Raw genomic sequence first — 20,659 nt, 5'->3', positions numbered from 1 at the left:
CAGCTGAAGGTGAGGTGCCTGCGGTGCGCAGAGGACAGGGCGGAGGAGATATCGAGGAGCAAGGCACCCCAAGAGGAGCTAATGTCGGTGGAGTGAACAAGGCAGTGAGCAAAGGACTTCACCTCGCAGTTCAAATAATGGCGGTAAATTCTTCCAGGAGGTGAGCGGAGAACGCAATGAAGAGTATGGAGCCAACACCATCCGCCCCGAAGCGGCGTTCAACGAGACTCAAGTGCACCAGGGGGACGCAGATGCAAGGAGCAGGTAGCACGACAAAATGGCCGCGAAGATGGCCGCTTTGGCAGCCGGAATGGAGGGCAATCACTACTCAGGTAAGGGGGGGGGGTGGGGGGGGAGTGCCCAGAGAGGAGTTGGTCCACTATATGGTGTTACGGTAGTGAATAGAGATAGGCGCCGTGCCCCCTCACGGGCGCCGCTCAGAGATTCCCCCTGCAGTGTCCACAGCCGTGTCCAGGAGCTGCAACGTCGGGTAAAGCAGATCAGTGTGCACACAGAGGTTCTCTCCGCAGCAGATCCCTGCAAAGGCGCTCGGCAGGTTGCTGTACGTAGGTGATTCAGCAGCCCAGGGGGGGCGGCAGGAAATGGAGGTCGGTCGCTGCCAGGCAAGGCGGGGATAGCCCAGCGGGGATCTCGTCTCCGATATGGGGTCGCATCAATGGGCAGTAACTGGTGCAGCGGCCCCGCGCGACCGCGTTCAGCAACTCCCCCCGCCGCCGCGGCCGCAGCAGCGTCTCAGAGCAGCAGCAGCGCGATCCCCGGCGAAGGCAGCCAGACACCACAGGTAAGCGTCAGCACCAGGGCTCACTTCAACTCCGCTCAAAGCCAAGGCGCATGGCGGATAGCAGCTTGCAGGAGAGTCCGCAGCTCAGGGGGGGAGGGCGGGAGAGTTCGTACCTGCAGGCAGGAGGGCAGTGACCCCTTCCAATAAGCTGGACCCTCCGGCCAGGAGCCAGGCAGCGAGGCAGGTCACGCGCCACTCGATCGCTGGGACGTTCTCGTCTAGGCCCTGAAGCACCGGGCTCCCCCGTCCGGTGTGCCCGGGATGGTGGAGCGGCGGGGGAGTGCAAGGCACCGCTCGCAGGCACCAGGTCGAGTTTCTCCGGCTCTGAGGGTGCTATGCGGGAGATAGTTGCACCGGAGTGTGTCTCACAGCCAGGCGCGACAGATCCCACGTAGTTCGAAGTATTGCAGCTGGTCAGGATGGCAGGAAAGGATGTGGTTTAGGCTCAACTGGGCGAGAGCCTCACAGTAGTGCGGCCATCTTGGTCCGGCGCCACCTAGCGCCCCCCTTTTTCTCAAGAGAGTTGGGGGAATTCTTGGTTGTAGAAAATTGGTAACTGCCTGCAGATTTCAGGACCTTTCCTCACAGAAATGTAAGGAAAATTTATTTTTTAAGCAAAGTTTGAGCTTTGCACAGGATTCTGGGTAAAAAATACCTGGTTAGAGCCACACAAGTCACCCCACCCTGGACTCCTCCAGGTATCTAGTTTTCAAAAATGTGCTTGTTTGGTAGGGTTCCCAAGTTACTAGCTGAGCGGACGCCCAAAATCCATAGCTATCCACCTTGTTAAAAAAACATGCATTCCTCTGGGTGAAATATGATGAGATGTCTCCAAGGTCAGGTTTTGGGGTGTTTTGTGTCACAGGCACAAGATCCAGCCAATCTCTCAAAAAGGAGCTAAGAGGGCAACACCGGACCCAGGTACCCTCCACTCATCTCATCATATCCACAACAACCTGGTCCTGAACTGAATAGTCAATGTATTCCATAGCATCCTGTGTTGACTCGTTAGTGTGGCTACACTTAACCTTACACTCGCTCTAGGAGTTACAACAAGGTGTGCCTATCTTTAAAATATCCTTGTGTCGTCTATGTGTGTCACCCAATATGTGTCTGAAATGCCTGCTCGCAATCAAAGCTCGTGCGCATGTATGCAGGGGCTCAGAGAGAGATAAGTCAGAGCAAACCAGAAAAAATGTGTGGATGATGGGAAAGAACCTCACTGGAGCAACCACCGGGGGAACTGCTGACTGGTTCTCGTCAGTATGTTCCGCTTCTCATCATTGGCTCTTTCCCACCGGAAATAAACAAACTTGAAAAGTAGGAAAAAATTGGTTCAAGTATATCCTAATCAACTCAAAGGTGTGTATCCCTATAGCACTCACGTACTGCTACCCCCAAGGTATCAACACCGCTACTCAGTGGATTCCTATGTTAAAACTGGAGTTAGATATCCCTGGCCATACGGACTACTTTATTCTATGATGGGTATCTACTCCCATTAAAATCAAAACTCTGCCGTTGTGCTTCGTTTTGTATTATATGAAGCCAACATGTTTCGTTGCCTGTCTCAATTGGTCGGCAACTTCTTCAGGGCTGGGGGTAATTTCTTCACCACACACAGCTGGACACTGCCAGCACTTGAATCTGTAGATACATAGGTACATCCACATAGACAAAGACATAAAAAACATAGAGTGACACGTATTAGTTTAGTGCCCATCTCCCCTGATTATACTTCAAAAGCAAAATGTTCCAGGGACATATTTTCAATATTACCTTTACAGCGCTGTCAACCCGCATACCTGGGGTTCTTCGTACCCTCATGTGCTGTTGTGGTCCACTGTATATTTAAATGAAGTGGTCGCTTCTCGTCGACCTAGAATCATGCTTGTAATTAATACATAGCTTACATATCCTAACTGTGCCAGATCTCCCTGCATGTTTGCAAATCTACAGCATGCCTGGTGCACGATTGTTATCATATCCAACCGGGGCTATTGTAAGTTACAGATGAAAACATAGCTAGGGTGGTCGACCTTGAATCTGGGGAACTGGTTTCAACTCTCGGCAATGACGCTAAACATCCTGTGATTCTGGGCAAACCACGTAATCTCCTGTGCCTAACAAAAATGAATGTCTCCTCATGTAACGCAAATGGTACTATCTAAAGCTCTCTGATACCCAATTCTGGGTCAAATTTGTGCTATATAAAACTCCGTAAAAGTAAATAAATAAACAAATAGGCACAGATGGCTGTCTTTTTTTCAACATAATTTAAATATTTTTTCATTTAAACTTTATCTAGAAAAACGTTTAAGCAGCCACACATATGAACCCTTGCTGAATTCAGAGTTTCAGCTAGTTTTCAGAAATGTATAGCTTTCCGGGATTCCTCATGGGTTTCACATCAGTTTCTACCACAAACTGAAAGGAGGTTAAAAGCACATCAAATAGGAACAAGCATTTGAAATGCAATAGGTCTCGCAGTTACGCGAGTTTAAGCTATTGGCATTGTAAATGACAATGTCTTTTATTTATGTTTTTAAAACAAAAACAAAAATAAAAAGGCATTGTTATTTGCAATGAATGCCTGAATATGATTGGCTGTAGTTGATAACAGGATTAACGAGAAAGTAAAGAGGTAGAGCTAGGATAGTTATTTTTTTTATCCCTAAAAATTAAAACGGAACAATAAAATTGTATTTGTGAATCGGGCTTCCCAAGCTGATAGCAAGATGAAGCGGAATTGCGCTAAGATGTGGTGGGAAATAATTTCTAAACAGATTGCAAAGGCATTTATGTTATCGCACAGATGCACAAAACGGCCTTTGTTTTAATGTAGAGGTAGAAGTCCGGTAATGGAGACAGTGACACATTTTTGTGCCTGTACATATTAAAAATTGTATTGCGGTGCCACATGTATACTTGAGACCTTGAAGCAGAATATTGTCACATATGTGAGAACAGGATAAAACAGAGAATCATAGATGTATTTACCCTCTTTGGAGCTTGCTCATTTAAAATGTGCTTCCTGGCTGAAGCACAGAGAGACTCCATTCTGATTTTTATTGATGAAATCTTTTTTTTAGCTGTAATGAAAGGACATAGAGCAGGAGAGGCAGAGGTCTAGGACAAAAAACAGGGACAGAGAGCAGGAGCGAAAAAGATGGGCAGAAATAGGCGACGGGACAGAGAGCAGTGGAGAGCTAGGACAGCAAGTGAGGAAGGACAGGACACAGCTACTCCCACCAGCGATGTGTGTGGCAGCTACCGCCGCTATTATAGAACAAGCATATGGCGAGGTCCGGGGCTCCAGTAAGAGGCCACAGTCCATGTGCCCCCCTACCCCCCGGAGCACGCATGAGAGGACTGCAAGCTGTAGTAGCCCTGAGTGCGTCCTGTAAACACAGTCCGACATCTCCCCAGACTGGCGCCAGCACACATTACACACCGCTGTAACACCCTAGATGCTCCATTATGCAATCTTGAGGGGGAGAGGCAGCTGCAGAGCATGAGACGTGAACACTGACTGTTGTTGAAAGAAGAGAAAACGAAAGAGAGGGATGCCAGGATAACACGATTAAGTTCACAGCACTTGGTTTGAACACACTTCTCAGATTTTAACACACAGTTCCCTGTGCCAAAGCCTGCTAGATATTTAAAGAGGGAAGGGATTTGTAAGCTCATACAACGTTCACCGTGTGAATCCAGTAAATATAAGACGCAGTGCTACACTCGTCTGATGTAGTGAAGTTAGTCACGTCACCTCTCACTCGAGTGTACGGCACATATACCAATATAAGTTGCGACCTCTTCCGCGTCCCTTGCCTTTAAAAGTGGTAAGTTAGAAAAGAAAGCCTTGACACATTAACTATACTATGCCCGGAGTACAGAGTTGCTCAATACCAGACCTATTCGCCACGCTCTGATAGTGGAAAGAAGTTACAATGTTACCATTGCTGAAGTGTACTTCACATATATCCATTTAATAAGTAGCCTCCTCCATGGCACTCACCTGTAAAAGCTGGCAGTCGTAAGATAAATCAAAAAGCTCCTGGTTCTGGCAGTTTACGTGCTACTAAATATGCTAATGCTGCCGGAAAGCGCCGTCGGCCTCATTTAGTAATGGCGACATATTACACAGCACAGGAGGCGCCCGAGGGAGATGGCGACTGGAGGACGCAGTGCCGCCTGGGGTCTATAAATGAGACTGCCGCAATATTTAACAAGGGAAAAGAAGAGTCCCGTGTCCCAGGAGGGGGCCCAGGTGAAGAGGCGCCCGGAGCGAGCAGCAACCCCGCAGACCGCCGCAAGAGGAGTCCTGTAAGGAGAGCTGGTGTGGAGGGGGCGTGAGGCACATTGTCGGTGCCTGCCCCTCTGTGCTGGGTAAGAGAAGTCCCCAAGTAGCCCTGTGAGTGGGGCTGAGTTTTAAAGTACTCGGGGGCATTATTGGCTTACCGAGCCCCGTGTGGCTTCAACGTCTGACATGTGTTTACAGAGCCTAGGTGGCTCCAACAATCGACGCAAGACGCCGTGAGCATGCACATGGGCTGTCCGGGCGCCCTCAGTCGAGAAAGTGAAAGAGAGGGAGAGCGCGAGAAGAGCCGCTGCTAACGCCGCCGTACACGTTCACAGCTCATGTCTGCAAAAGCGCGCGTTCACAGCTCATGTCTTCAATGTCTTCAAGTACAGAAAACTGAAAAAAGTGGAAAAAGGAGGAAAAAATATATCTAACTATTTCTTAAATAGGTGACTCTCAATTCTCCTATTGTTTGTGTCATATATCCACTAGTACATCACTAACAAATTATCAACATCATCACTAGCAGAAGAGGACATGATTACACATTTTATTTATTGTAATCAAGCAGAATTATTCTCCGCTAATTTCTTTTATCAAAATTTTTTGCACTATACACAAATATACATACATATGTACACACCTATATACAATGAATACAAACAAAGAACAACATAAACACTTCATACAAAAATCAAAAAAGATCATAAAATAATTTTCTTCTTCACCCAGAAAACAATATTGCAGCAACAACTGAGTGTCCTCCTATTCAATCTAAGGGGTTACACTAAGATGTAGTCAGATACAACTGGTTCAACTGAAAACTTTACAGAACCCAAATCTTCAAAGGTGTCAAATGGCATTAATTTCCAAAATATTTCAAAACAATGACTCCTCCTTATGGAAAGTGTCGACGCGGTCGCATTTCGGCCTTCCAGCAAATCTGGCCTCTTCAGGACAGGGCGATAAAGAACCTATAAATACATATAATACAATGCATATTTTTTAGAAACACACTGTCTTCAAGAGCGCGTGCACCCATCCTGTCCTGCATCGCTGAGCTAGGGGGCCACAATAGATCTTGCTTACGCGGGCAGCGCATGCGCTGCATCGCCAGGCGAGACCAAAAATGGGCTATATCCCAGAAAAATGACAAAACTGTGTTAAAAAATTTGTTTTTCTGATTCATGTCTACCTGTTTCAGAAAGTTGGGAAGATGCTGATTTTAGCACCACAACCCCTTCATTGATGCCATTTTTATGAAAAAAACAGACACTTTCTTCTGCAGCACTTTTCCCCCATTTTTTGCAAAAACCTTAAACTTTAGCTATATTTTGGCTAATTCCTCAGTACCTTCCAGGGGAATCCACAAACTTTGGGTACCTTTAGACTCCCCAGGATGTTGGAAAAAATTATGCAATTTGCTCAGATACCTTATGTGGAAGAAACGTTATGGAGCCCTAGGGGGAACTACCCCAAATAGTCAAAAATGGGCTCAACACGGAGGTGGGAAGAAAGGCCCAGTAGCAAAGGGGTCAACATGGCTTAAACCAGGATTCTCGCACTGCAAGTCTTCTGTACTCAGAAGACTTGCAGTTTTGATGTTGGTGTAACCAACATCAAAACCCTTGGCTATGAAGGTAATATATGAAATGTCATGTAACAGAAAATCTATCTGTAGGTTTTAATTCAGAGTAATAACAATCCACCCTTAAAGGCCCATTAAGTTAACATAAGCTTTTCACATCAATGTCAGGCCTACTGTTTGTATCAAAACGTTTAATAATAAACAATGAGACAAATAGTTTTTATCATTGGTTTTTCAACATAACCAACTTAAGCCAGTTGAGTGTAAATTTTCCACCAGGCAACTATATGGCATTCAGTGATAAATGTACAGATATACACAAAATTTCAGTTGGCAAAGGAAAATGCTATCTCTACTAAGATAGCTTAATAAGAAATATTACAGTGCATATATTCCACCGTGCAGTTTGTTTGGGTAGATCACCAACACTACAACCCTTGCCTGCTAAAGTAATCAGTGAAATATATATGTAACACAGTACCTGCCTACAGGCTTTAGCACTGTGTAATAACAATCCATCCTTTTCACAAAAAGTAGGTCAGGGCTACTGGCTATGTCATAATGTTTCACAATAAACCGATCATACCTATGAAGTCTGGCATGCTTTGTTCCAATGAACTGAAGAAGCCTTTACCATTGCCTTTACACTTTCATCAACACTAGGCTAGCCATGTGCACATTAACTGGGAACAGTCATGCATATAGTTATAGAATTACAACTTTGCAGAAACATACAACTTGTAAAACAATATACAACTTTTTGAACAGAACACATCACAGTGAATCTCCCAGGGTTTGTCACAGTGGGTGGCCAACATCAAAACCCATCCCTACTATGGTAATCTGGGAGATTCCATATAGCAAAATAATTATTTGTAGGCTTTATTGTAGATTGTTAACAATCCACATCCAACATTTCCACAAGCCAAAAAGTGCAGTATTTGTTGTGGAAGCACACAAATCCTGTATTCATGGTGACCAGCATGTGTGTGAAGCCCCTCTCGCAGTACGTGCCTGAAAGCTCTGTTTGGCTGATCACATCAGGTCATGTGACAGCTGCACTGCAAAGTCAGACCTAAAATTCCATGTAGGTTACTAAGTTTCCTCTTCCTATCTACGCTGCTGCCACAGACAAACACCATAAGTTATCTCGTTATCCAAGACTCTATAACAGTGTAACAATGTCATGTGAGTGCCCCTGAACGTTCAAGCTCAGGCAGCTGGATAAATAAACACAATGATCACAGATGCGTGGTGGGCCAGTACTTTTTTGTGGAAGCACACTAATTCTGCGCAATCAAAACATGTACTTTGGGCTCCCAACATGTGAGTGGAGCTAAAATCCCTCTTCTGTTGATTCTCACATAATTGTCTTGCAACAGCTGCGAGGTCAAGTCAGACCAAAGTAGTATCCCAATTTTAGGTATTCTGTGAATTTCCAAAAGGGACCCAACTTAAAAGTTGAACACTTTCGGCAGGCATCAATTATTCCATGGGAAGATCACTTGGGTGTGGTGGTGGTGGAAGATGCTTCCGAATTCCAAACCAGTACAACTAGATTGAAATAGGTTTGTGTATTTAGAGATGCTTCACTTTTCCGTGTGCTGATGTTAGGGTGCTGCTGTGTCTCACAATGACCCACATATCTTGTGCTGCCTACCGTGTGTTGTTTCACTGTTAGGGCCAGCTTCTACCATCAGCCCTGGACAAGTGCTGCTGGGGGGTGCACTCAATGGCAACCTCTTTACCTCGCTGTATTCCAAGTACAGAGCGGACTGTGACCGCTGGGGACCACAAGTCCCAGATTCCTTTGCAGGGATTCAAACTGTTGGTAAGCAGTGCTACCTAAGCACAAGGGAGTTCTGTTGTGCTGGGGGACGTACTGCCTATTGTGTGCTGTTTCAATGCTGGAGCCAGCTTCTACCATCAGCCTTGGACATGTGCTGCTGAGGGCTGCACTCATTTGCACCTTCTTTACCTAGCTGTATCCCAAGGACAGAGCTGCCGTGGACTGCGACTGCTGAGGACCACGAGTCCCAGAATCTTTTGCTGGGACTCCACCTGTTGGTAAATGAGCGCTACATAAGTGCATGGGAGTCCCACTGCACTGGACACGTGTGGGCCACACCTGGGCATAGCATGGGCAAAGGGCATGCCCGTAAGCCCCAGGAAGAGGCAGGGCAGGGGCACCTACCTTGGGTCCTATAGGATATTAAAGTAAGCTTGTCCTGCTCTATTAACCTTGATTGTTACCCGACTCCTCCCTGGCTGGGAGGGTACAGTATTTTAATTTCATGTGTGGCTACCAAAACATCGGGATGCAGATCCTTCTCTGCTGGCTGTGAAGTCATCCCAAATACATTGGCCATGCTGGTTTCCTCCACAATTTGGGCAAGACTCACATTGTTAACCTCTGTTGTTTTCCTGTGGGGCTTTATTTAGAGTGCTATTTCCTTCCCATGAATTCTCGAGCCAAAGCCTTTGAAAAGCGCGAGATCTCGGAGAGCGCACCCTTAGGGCCCGGACCCCGGACCCACGCCACACCCCCATAGTTCAGTCCAGATGCCCGGTTGGCTACTGGCCGGACCAAGTGCTTCCGGGTCATGGATGATGCATATCTGGCCGGAGCCGCGTGAATTAGGGGCGGAGCCAGGGGGGGTCTATTTAGCCCCTAGGTCCACCTCTGTACTTCCTCTTTTTCCCGCTCTTGACCCCTGGACCAGTGCAGCTGAATCGATCTCCCACCCACCCGTCCCTGAGATTAGTGGTTTTGGGGTAGGTTATGAGGGGGAATGGCAGAAAAGAGACCACAGAACATTGATTTGCAGGGTTAACGGGAGGCCTGCTTACATACTCCTGAGGCCAGCACTGAGGGGAGAGACGGTAAGCTCTCCGCAGGGAGAATGGGACCCCCGGCTGGGGAGGCAAGAGCGCCAGGTCACACAAGCCTCCTTGGCAGCCTGGTGGTAGAGGGGTGGTCCCCCGAAATGACGGGCAAGGACCGAGGGCTGAGGGCTCACCGCTCAAGGACGCAGGTGGGTTGCGCCTTGCAGGCTTCTCAGATAGGGGATGCGAGCCAGAGGGCCCCGTGGTGCTGGAGTAAGTAGTTATTGCATAACCAGTGGTTATGTACAGTTATAATACTTGTGAATATTAAAAGTATGAATATTTTAATTTTTAAATGTGAATTTAAAAAAATGTCTTGTCATGTTTATGAATGTTTTGAAGGTTATTAAACATGGCCGTTTTACCCACACTCTTTGACTGGCTAGTTTTGATTGTGGGATTGCATAAGGTTGGGGCGGGGGGACATGCTGCGGGGTCCGGGCTCTAATAGACTGAACCATAGGTAAAAGGAAAGCGCAATTAACTAATGTAAAGGGAAAACGCCCACAGACAAACACCATTCTATCTTTTTTGTGGTGTGTGCATTATCAGAGGAGATATCTAATGCTGAATAACAAGTTGTGTAAACCCATCAGGCCTCAGGCCATATTACATGTTCGCAAGATCTTGCCGCTATTCACACTGATGTGGTCACGCTGTCACATTCGCAAGCTCCTGACACTAGTTAACCCCTCCCCCCATCCTGTGGCTCAGATTAACACCACACTTATCGATCAAGACCCTCCCAGCTCCCTCCGGACAGGCCTTCCGTAAATCAAAAGGGCCTGGAAATGAAGGGAAAGAGGGGGCGAGGCCAAAAACATACAGAGGACCTTTCAAGCTAGCTGCAGTTTCATCTAAAGTAAAAGGGAAGGGAAGGAACATGAAAATCACAGGTGGCTCTAGATTTCTGTTTCACCCAGGAATCCCTGTCGAGAATAGAAAACAATGCAAAAAAAGTTATTCTGGTCTTGGGTGTCTGAGGGCAGAAAAAAGGACGCTAACCTGTGTAGGTCATCGACAGAATTTCTTTTGGTAAAAGATGTGCACTTACGGGAGCCATATTTGGATTCTATCACAGTTCCTTGGGATAGGGCCCTTTATTACAAATTCAGGGTAGGCGTCCTTCCAGTGGGAACTGTGACTGCCAACCGGAAGGTCCTGGCACAGACTTCTCCCTTTTGCCCTTGCTGTTTACACAGATTAGAGACAGTTCCCCAACTGCTGTTTGAATGTTTGGCCTATGCAGCACCCCGTAGCAGATGGCTGAAGCCACTCTGTAGAGTCCTTGGGACTAGGTCGCACAGGGAGGCCGTAGGAATTCTTAAAACGGACCCTCGTCCCCTGTTCGCTATTGCAATGGCTAAATTTTTAGGCTGGGCATGGCGCATTAGACTTAACAGACTATCCTACCTTGTTTGAGTCCATCCTACACTGTTTTATTGAGCTAAATATCTAAAGTGTTGCATAGAGCTATGTATTTTACAATGTTCACTTTTTAACTGTTTTAATGTTTATGTAATGCTTTTATGATATCAATTGTAATCGAAATAAAGCTATTACTTACTTACAGAAAACAATGCAGTAATGCTCTTAAATACCCTTGTTCAAAGAGTCCCTGCTCTGGAGGGTTCAAGCAGTTGCAGACGCACCTGGCTCACTAGAAACCGCTTGGCCTCCCTTCTGTACACCTCCCTTCTGTCCCCACACCGTTTCGTAGCTCAACTATTAAGGCCTCAGTTAATCACTTACATACACTACCTCAGGAGGAGCGGTTCACCCAAGGGACTCACAGTATCCCCGGTGTTCGCTAACCTGAGTCTTTATCTCCTTCCCTATGGACTTCCTGTCCTGGGCATTCCATAGGAAAGGAATGGCAATCCTCATCATTAAATGGCTATGCAAGACAGCAGAAACCAAGTGAAGGTAGGCAAAATGCTCAAAAGTTAACTGGAATCTCTTTGACCTCTAACCCTAATGTGATGACTATTCAGCTACCTCTGGCTTGTACTCCTTATGTTTTAGTTTTGGCTAATGTACCTCCCCTGAAGCAAAATGAAAAAGACTTATACTTCCAAGCAAAATATAAAGTGATTCATTGGCTTCAGACAGCCGTACACAGAGGCTGTCTGAAGAAATTATCATACTCTGGAGAATAGGCTGGATCAGGAATAGCCCCAAAACCAGGGATGGTGGATTGTATGGTGATTAACTTTAATAACTTGTTGAGAGTATGGTCCTTCTTGAGAGATGCCTACTTCCTCCTTTTCCCCATGGATCTATCACTGTGCTCCCCCTTGTCTGTCTTCTTTTATAGAGATAATTGGCCCGAGGGATGTGTAACCCAGAAAGATTCCTTTATCTTCCCCAAAAGGGTGGCCAGAGCCGCAGAAACACACCATGCCATTGTGTAACCAATTTGAAACCCTGAGGGGGCTGGAAGGATAGGACTGACTGAGACCAGACCCAGGCGTGCCCGAGCCAGTCATTGAAAATAAGGGCAGAACATCCAGAGCACTCAAGGTGCTGAGCTAGAATATAGCAGGGATTAAAGACAAATCAAGAGATCCTGAACTTATGACCTTTCTCTCTTCATATGATATCATTAATTTTCAGGAGACATGGGATACCATAGGGGACTTTTGGCTAGAAGGTTTTGCTTCCTTTAGCATCAAGGGCAGCCCATCCTCAAGCAGTAAAGTCAGAGGTGCATTAGTTACTCTTATGAAACTAGACCTGGTCAAAAATCCTAAAATTAGGTAGGCGTGGCATAGCGATCCATCATGGTGGACGCGTGCTAGGAAAGCTCCGCTCAGTCTTTAGCAATCATCCTGCATTTATCCTGCATCTCCGTTCAAATTCAGAGATTTATACGCGCCTTGTGCATGGCGTGAGAGGGGGCTACCGTTTGAGCCCCATATCGTGATTAGAGGGCCGATTTGGAGGCTGAGGTTTCAGTGGCTCATGTCGTGGCCTACATCGCGGTTTAGCTGAGGCGAGGCCACGTGGATGCCAGCTGCTGCCAAGAGGACTGCTTGCGGCGGCTCCGAGGCTTCCAGGAGTGGGAGAAGACGCTCGTGGAGTGCCTGGCAAGGAAGTTTGGCCGTGCTGGGGGCTTCGGGAGGTTGAGGCTGTCCAGGGACGTTTCCTGACACCTGGTGAGAAGCGCTGCTGTTCCGCCCCCCTCTCTCCCTTGCCTGCGGTTTTACCTCCGGCTACTACATCGGGCTGCGCGGGCCGCGGGGAGTTTGCTTGGATAGTGGACTTGTAGGGGCCTTCCAGGACCCGGGCCCGTGCGGTGACAGGTGGCCTTACCTGGGATTGTTACCTGGCACCCGGGAGCGACAGTACGGCCCCGCCCCTCCTCCTCACTGCGGTCCTGCATCTGCGGCCATCTCGGGTTATGCAAGTCGAGGGGGGGCATTTGCCTACGGATGTGTGGGGGCATTTCTGGACCCAGGCCGGTGTGGTGCTTGATGGTCTCCTCCGAGATTGTTATCTTGGTGAGCGGCATTGCAGTTCTGCCCCTCCCCCTTGTTGAGGTCTCGCATCGGCGGCGGGGGCAGGCTTGTGGGGGCACTTCTGGACCCGGACGGAGGTGGTGACCAGAAGCTGTCTGCTGGGGTCCCCTGGAAGAAAAGCGCGTTTTGTGGGAGCACCCCCAGCCTTACAGTGAGGGGCTGTGTGAGCAGTGGCACAGTCGGGCGAACGCTTGCTGACAATGGGCTGTAAGTTGGGGATCCATTGTCCGGGGTGGGCCGGGTACTCCCGTTGGGGTCCGCAGGCCGCCTCCGTCGCGACAGATACTTCAGATTTTGGGGCCGCCTTGGGGGATCTGAACTCTGAGAAGGCTCCAGGTCCTAATGGCTTCCCGTGCGAGTATTTCAAGAAATACTTTCTGCGGCTGGGGTCCCACTTTCTGAGGGTGGTCTCCCTCGGGACTCAGTGGTGGCTGGTGAGACTTGAAAGTGCTAAGGCATAAAAGTTTGTGACGAGTGGCTTGTGGTGAGCGAGCACAGCAAATTTTGAAAGAAGAGCGGGCAAATGGTGAATTTCAAGCATATTCGAGAAAGCAAGAAGGTTAATAAAGCAAATGTTATATTCTAGTTTTGACATCAATAATGCTAACTAATATTACTGCAAATAATCTCTGTGACGACCTCACATTTCTCACATGAGAGGTTCTGTTTTTGATCAAGTTGGGAAAGAGTGTGGTGACAATACTCTCGACTCCCTGATTGACGTGGAGGCTTAATGATACAGGACTTGCATTAGAAACGCCCGGGGCTCACTTTACCTCCACGTGAAATGGGGGTGGAGACTGTGTCTTGATGATCAGTCTTTGCCGAGCTGATGACATCACAGCCCTGAGCTGGCAAAGAAGAAGGGCAAAGCGAATGCCTTGTGAGTCACGTGACGTGGTGCACACTAGTCAGTGTGTGGTATCAGCAAACAACATCTTAGTGACGCTGAGTGGTACAAACACTGCCCCTTACAAGTGTGAGTATTATTTTAATCAAAAAGATTTGTATTTTTTTCTTCATTTTGTCAGATTTTGCATTACTTATTTGGCATTAATTGCTGTAAATGTAAAGGGGGCGGAGCCCTGATGCCCATTCACAGAAACCGGCACTGTCGGGACTCGAGACACGCGGAGGTGGTGGTATTCCACAAGCCGGGCCGACCCCCTGACCGACATGCCTCATATAGCCCTATTTTATTGCTGAATGTGTAGGCGAAGATCTTGGCTAAAGCCTTGGTCAATCGCCTTTGGTCCCATATTACTACTCTGGTGCATACCGACCAGGCGGGTTTCATGCCTCAAAGAGCGACACGCCACAATATTCGCCGTGCTCATGTAGCTATAGCACCTGCTCAGGGAGCAGGAGTACAGGTGGCATTGTTATTGGCGGATATGGATGGGCATTTGATTCCCTTAGCTGAGTTCACCTGTTCGTGCTTCTGCGCCGCCTGAATATCGGCCCACCTTTCCTGTCTGACCAGAATTTACTGTACACTGACTTTACTGCTTCGGTGCGCATCGCTGGCTCTACTTCCTCCTCATTCTCTACTTCCTCCTCATTTTCCATCAGATGTGGCACCAGGCAGGGTTATCCTCTGTCGCCATACCTGTTTGCATTGGCCATGGAACCCTTGGCTGCCTGGGTGCGGATGGATGCACAAGTGGCGGGATTTGAATGGGCACATGGACTTTCGGACCGTATTGCTCTATACGCAGACGATGTGTTATTCTATCTTACAAATGTCAATAGGACAGGACCGAGGTTAATCTGCATTATGCATATTTTTGGGGCGTCATCAGGGTTATTTATGAACCCCCGCAAGTCCACCTTGTGGGTACTGGGGACAGCGGCGGGCCTAGAACATTGGGCTTCGGTGGTGCAGGTCACTACGGAGGGTGTGAAATATTTGGGGGTATTCCTGTCAGACTTGCTTGGCTTGTCTTGGGCTAGAAATCTTGCCCCGGTTTGGGCTCGCATGCGGGAGGATCTTAAGACCTGGTCCCATATGCCCTTGTCCATATTTGGGCAATTGGCTATCTTTAAGATGGTCTTGCTCCCACGCTTATTGTATCAGTTACAAAATCAACCATTTCCGATCCCTTCCAAATGGTTCCGACAGGTTAATGTGGCCTTAGGGCTGTTTCAGTGGGCAGGAGGTGTAGCTAGAGTGGTGCTGCGGATGTGTTTTCTATCTAAGTATTGCGGGGGACTGGCTGCCACTCATATTCAATCATATTATATGGCCTCGCACTTGCTCGTATTAAACCAATGGTGGTACAGGGACAGGGAGGACCCTGCCTACGCTGTTGAGGGAGGTGTATGGTGGATTGTACCTTGCATACTGTATTATATTCAGCACCGCTGCGCAACTCTTTGCCGCCAGCCACGAGGGTTGTGTTTCAGGTTTGGATGCAGGCACTTCGTAGGATGGGGTGGTGGGGTAGATTAACGAGAGAGACCCCCCCCTTTAGAACAGTTGGTGACTGCCACAGCTGGCTACTCTGTCTGGGTTTCTTGGCTGGGATAACATTGGGATTTCTATCCTGGGGGATGTAATGCGGGGAGTGGTCCTGAGGTCCTTCCAAGATCTCCAGCAGGATTTCCAGATTCCGAGGACCCAATTTTATAGATACGTTCAGTTCAGGCATGCCATCTCCCCTAGCTTGGAGGGGTTGGCGTCCCTTCCCGAGTTTAGCCCGGTCGAGGTGAAGGTATTTATGGGAGATCTCCAGGACTGCAAGATCTCTAAAATGTATCAATCCCTAGTCAATTCAAATTCAAAAATGCTTTATTCGTTTTCCAAGTTCGAATAAAACCATAAAAGTTCATAAAAATACAAAGATAACAGTATAATTATCGCACATCATAATACAGATAAAATGTTAAAACAATGCATGATACAATAAAAATTTCCAGTTCATCAATTTTCTTATATATAACCAAGTTCTTTGAGGACGTAGAGACTACTTTTAACCAAGGTTTGCTCTGTGCCTAACACAATATCTAAGAAAACAAGCAACATTGTTTTTGTACGACTCATCCTCAGCAAGTTGGAGAGCTAAAAAGGCTGGACGACAGGTACGTAGTCCCATCATCTATAAAATTGGCATTATCCAAGTTTTTCTAGGCTCACTATAAAATCTACAAAATAAAACAATGTGTATCAAGGACTGGGAGGAAACATCATCACAAGGACATACTGGAAGATTCTTAGACCAGTCATGAACGTGAGGGAATGACACCAGTCGATGAAAAATATTGAGCCATAGTCATGCATAGCTCCTCTACACTGCAGAGGCTCAGAGAGGCCTGGGAGAGTGATGCAGGTTCATTGTAGGAAGAGGACTGGACAGAGGTGCTGGCCTCCCCACGGGGGGCTGCAATAGCGGCGCGCCTGCGCTTTATCCAGTTCAAGTACCTTCACCGGGTGTATTTTACGAGAGTTAGATTGTGGCAGGCGGGATTGGTGGCCTCCCCTGTGTGTCTTAGGTGCGAGCGGGAGGAGGGAACTCTGATGCATACAGCCTGGCACTGCTCTGCTCTCGCCAAATTTTGGAGAAATGTCATGGCCTGCCAGTCGGAAGTATTGGGTTGGGACCTTCCCTGCTCACCAAAGTTGGTACTCCTGCGTATCATGGACAGGGTTGGGGGCAACATATATAAGAAAACAAGTTAGTTACCTGTAACTTTGGTTCTCCAGTATTGGTAACTTTCATAGATTCCCATAGCTTGTATCATTCCCCCTCGTCAGGATGGGATTCCCTGGTAAATAAAAACTACCATAGAAATACTAGGCCTCATCTCATTTTGTAGCATATCCACCTCTTTTTGCAAAAGAGACCAAACAGAATGAACAGCCAATCAGACCAGCCTCACCCCATAGAACCTTCCTGAGAGAGGCTCAGAGCCTCAGATTTAAGTAGCCGTTGTGTAACAGTATAACAGAAGATGCTAGAGGTTGAGCTTTCCCACGGTAGGAGGGTGGGCGCATGAGAATCTATGAAAGTTACCAATACTGGAGAACCAAAGTTACAGGTAAGTGACTTGTTTTCTTACTCCAGTATTGGAACTTTCATAGATTCCCATAGCTTGTTTCAGAATAGCGAGCAGTCAGGAAGCACATTTTGTGTAATACATTGTAATAAATCTTGTAAGATGGACCCAGTCATCAGAGATACAAGATATCAAAAAATAGACAGTGAAACATCATGAGTTACAAAATGTGCAAAACCAATAAAAGGAAGGAGGGTTAGTAGGGAAAGCTCACCACTTTTTGAGAGAGATTCCTCAGGACTGCTTGTCCCACTGTGGCATCACTATGCGCGGAGGAAGCCAAGCAGTAATGCTTCGTGAAAGTATGGGCACTGCTCCATGTCGCTGCCCTGCAAATGTCCTTGATCGGCACTCCTGCGAAGAGAGCAGCTGAAGAAGACATGGATCTCGAAGAGTGCGCCCGGACTCGCTCTTCTAGGGGCTTACCAGCAGCTTGGTGACAGTATTGGATCACGCTGGCAATCCATCGTGCCACCCCCTGTTTTGAAAGAGGGAAACCCAAGCAAGGGGCACTGAAAGCAACAAAGAGCTGTGTAGATCTTCTGAAGACTTTGGTACGCTGGAGACAAAATTTCAAACACCTTTGAGCATCCAGCGAGTGAAGAGCCCTCTCCGCTGGAGTAGTAGGTCGAGGAAAGAAGGACTTGAGAATCACTGGTTCATTCAAATGAAAGTCTGAAGGGACGTTCAGGATAAATTTGGGATTCGTCCTCAGAATCAAAGTTTCCTTTTTAAACTGCAAGCACAGTTCCTTGATTGTAAGAGCATGCAGTTCACCTACCCTCCTGGCGAATGTCAATGAGAGAAGGAGGGCCACTTTCCATGAGAGGAACTTAAGGTCCGCTCTATGAATTGGTTCAGAAGGTGGCCTCATGAGTTGAGTAAGGACTATGTTAAGCTGCCACAGAGGTGGTGGAGGCCTAACTGGTGGAAAAACTCTAAAAAGACCCTTCAGAAATTGTTTAACGATCCTTGCTGACCAGAGCGAAGGTCCAGAAGAAGTTTGTCTGAATCTAGAAATGGTTGCAAGGTGCACCTTGATGGAGGAGGGAGCGAGACCTGATTTAGCCAATGCCAGAATGTATGGCAAAATCTGATGTGGAGCAGAAGCGTAAGGATGAATGTTCTTTTGCCGGCACCACAGGCAGAAATGTTTCCATTTCACCCGATATGTTTTATTCGTACTTGGTGCTCGGGCTTGTGCTAGCACCTCTTTACACTCTAACGAGATATTTAGGGGCATATTATCAAGAAACGGAGTTAAAATTATCGCCACTTTAGAGGCAGAAAACTGCCGCTAAAGCGGCGATAATGGGCTTGATAATAGGCCCTTGAGAATTCCAATATAAGCTCCTGTTCTGGTGTCAACATGGGCTTCTATTTGGAATTCTCAAGGGTAGATTATCAAGCCCAAAGCGGCGATAATTTTAACTCCATGCTTGATAATATGCCCCTCAGATTCTGAAATTCTCGGTGCTCAGAAGCCACGCTGACAACTGAAGCGTGCGCCAATCCGGATGTACCACTTGGCCCTGGGACATCGACAGCAGAGAAGAAATTGGGCGCAGGTGAATTGGACGATCCAGGGAGAGAAGGAGAAGCTCTGTAAACCAAAATTGGCGAGGCCACGCCGGGGCCACTAGAATTATCCTGCAGGGTTCCGCTTTGAGCTTCATGAGAAATCTGGGAATTAGTGGGATCGGAGGAAAAGCGTAAACAAATGCGCCTGACCAGGCCATCAAAAGAACATTCCCCAATTATCCCGGATGGTGCTCCCTGCTTGCCTAGAGTCTGCATTTCTTGTTCTCTGGAGTGGCAAAGAGATCTATGGACGTAGTGCCCCAGAGACTGAAAATCCTTTCCAGAGTGTCATGGTCTAATTCCCACTCGTGCCTCATGAAGTTGAGGCGACTGAGTGTGTCTGCTGTCTTGTTGAGGGCGCCTGGAAGATGCTCCGCCGAGAGAGATATTTTCTTTTGGATAGCCCATTCCCAAACCTCCTGAGCTTCCTTGGATAGAAGATGCAACCTTGTACCCCCTTGCTTGTTTATATAATGCATTGCCGTCGTGTTGTCTGTACAGACTAGGGCATTGGATCTTCGGATCCGCGGAAGGAAAGCCTGTAAGGCCAGACGATGGCCCTGAGCTCTAACAGATTGATGTGGAGAAGGCGATGCTTGGGTAGCCAGCGGCCGCTCACCTGGACATCTTCAGCTCAACACAGAAAAATCAGTCCTATCCAGGTCGGCCAAGTTCCTGGGATCCATTCTGGACATGACTTGTTGCAAGGCGTTCATGTCAAAGGAAAGGCAAGCAAGACTGATAGCCTCTGCCCGTTGTTTACTAAAAAGAAGGTCACTTTCTGTTCCCCTCTACAAGTCCCTTCTAGGGTAAATTTCGTCCTGAATTCCTTTGATTCCACATTGCAGGTTGCGAATGTGCCCTAAGTGTGGCCCTAAGTGTGACAGGAGGGTGGTGGTTGGGCTTATTTCATTTATTTTTTTGTTTCCTTCTATTTACATTTCCTTCCATTTCTTCTGTTTAACTGTCAAAGCCATGATGATGTACGTTTATTGTGCAGAAGTTTCTGGGTTACAGAGCTCTGCATCATATTTGTTATTTGACAAATAAAATCTGTTTTCAAAAAACAAAAACAAAATCTCAAAATTATTCCCACAAATTCCCCTAATTTCCTTGCAGTCACATTGACATTTAATAAACATTCAAATAGTTTGTGTATTAACATCTATAATGCTATTCATGGGTAAAGGAATACAAAAATGTTGGGGGAGGTAGGAAACGTTTTAGAAGTATTTCTGCCCACCCCAACAGCTTGGTCAAGGGGGACCAGATCTTTTGACCCCTTTTCTTAGGGCAACTCTCCTTACAGTTATATAGGGCTGTTTCTGGGTTATATATGCCAAGTAGGCGACCCCACCAGGATCCTTCCATCTAGTTACTATAAGGAGACAACCTACTGCAGCCAAGATAAAAACAAAGTTAATGTGGGTCATGTCCAAAGTTGCTTTATTGCCATAGTCCAGAGGCATCCTAAGTGGCGTAATAGAAATTTGCTTTCCTAACACCCCTGCAGGAACCATCCTTGCTTTAAAGTTTGCAATTTTGCACAGCTAAAAAACATGTGTATCATATCAACTAGGCCTTGTGTGCACCTGGGGCATCTTTCATCTGCCCTTTTGCCCCACCCAAATAGCTTTGTCGGAGTAAAGTAAAGATTGAAGATTGTTTTATAGTGCTGGGCTTTCAGTTAAGATGATAAAAAAAATTCCTTTCCTAGAGCGATTGACCTATAAATTTCTGTATCTCCATCGCCCAGCTTCCTAGTCCAATTGTCTTCTACCTTCTCTAAATCATAGATTTAACTGAGATTTTTAGATATGCTTTATTCGACACTTCGGGTGGATAACCGCTTCCAAATGGGGGATATTACCTAAGAAGAACAATTCGGCACTAATTTGGGCTAAGAATTTCGTGACCTGAAT

At 47.0% G+C, this 20,659-nt stretch overlaps 1 protein-coding gene across 1 annotated transcript in view; it reads right to left on the bottom strand.

Moving 5' to 3' along the window:
* The window catches only part of LOC144773378 (ATP-binding cassette sub-family C member 2-like), a 560,817-nt gene that overhangs the window by 258,857 nt on the left and 281,301 nt on the right, over positions 1–20,659 (bottom strand). The gene's annotated exons all lie outside the window — the stretch shown is intronic.

This window comes from Lissotriton helveticus, chromosome 8, assembly GCF_964261635.1.
Source record: "Lissotriton helveticus chromosome 8, aLisHel1.1, whole genome shotgun sequence".
Classification (NCBI taxonomy): Eukaryota; Metazoa; Chordata; class Amphibia; order Caudata; family Salamandridae; genus Lissotriton; species Lissotriton helveticus.
Note: the sequence above shows the minus strand (reverse complement) of the source record. Positions and strands in the feature narration are given on the sequence as shown.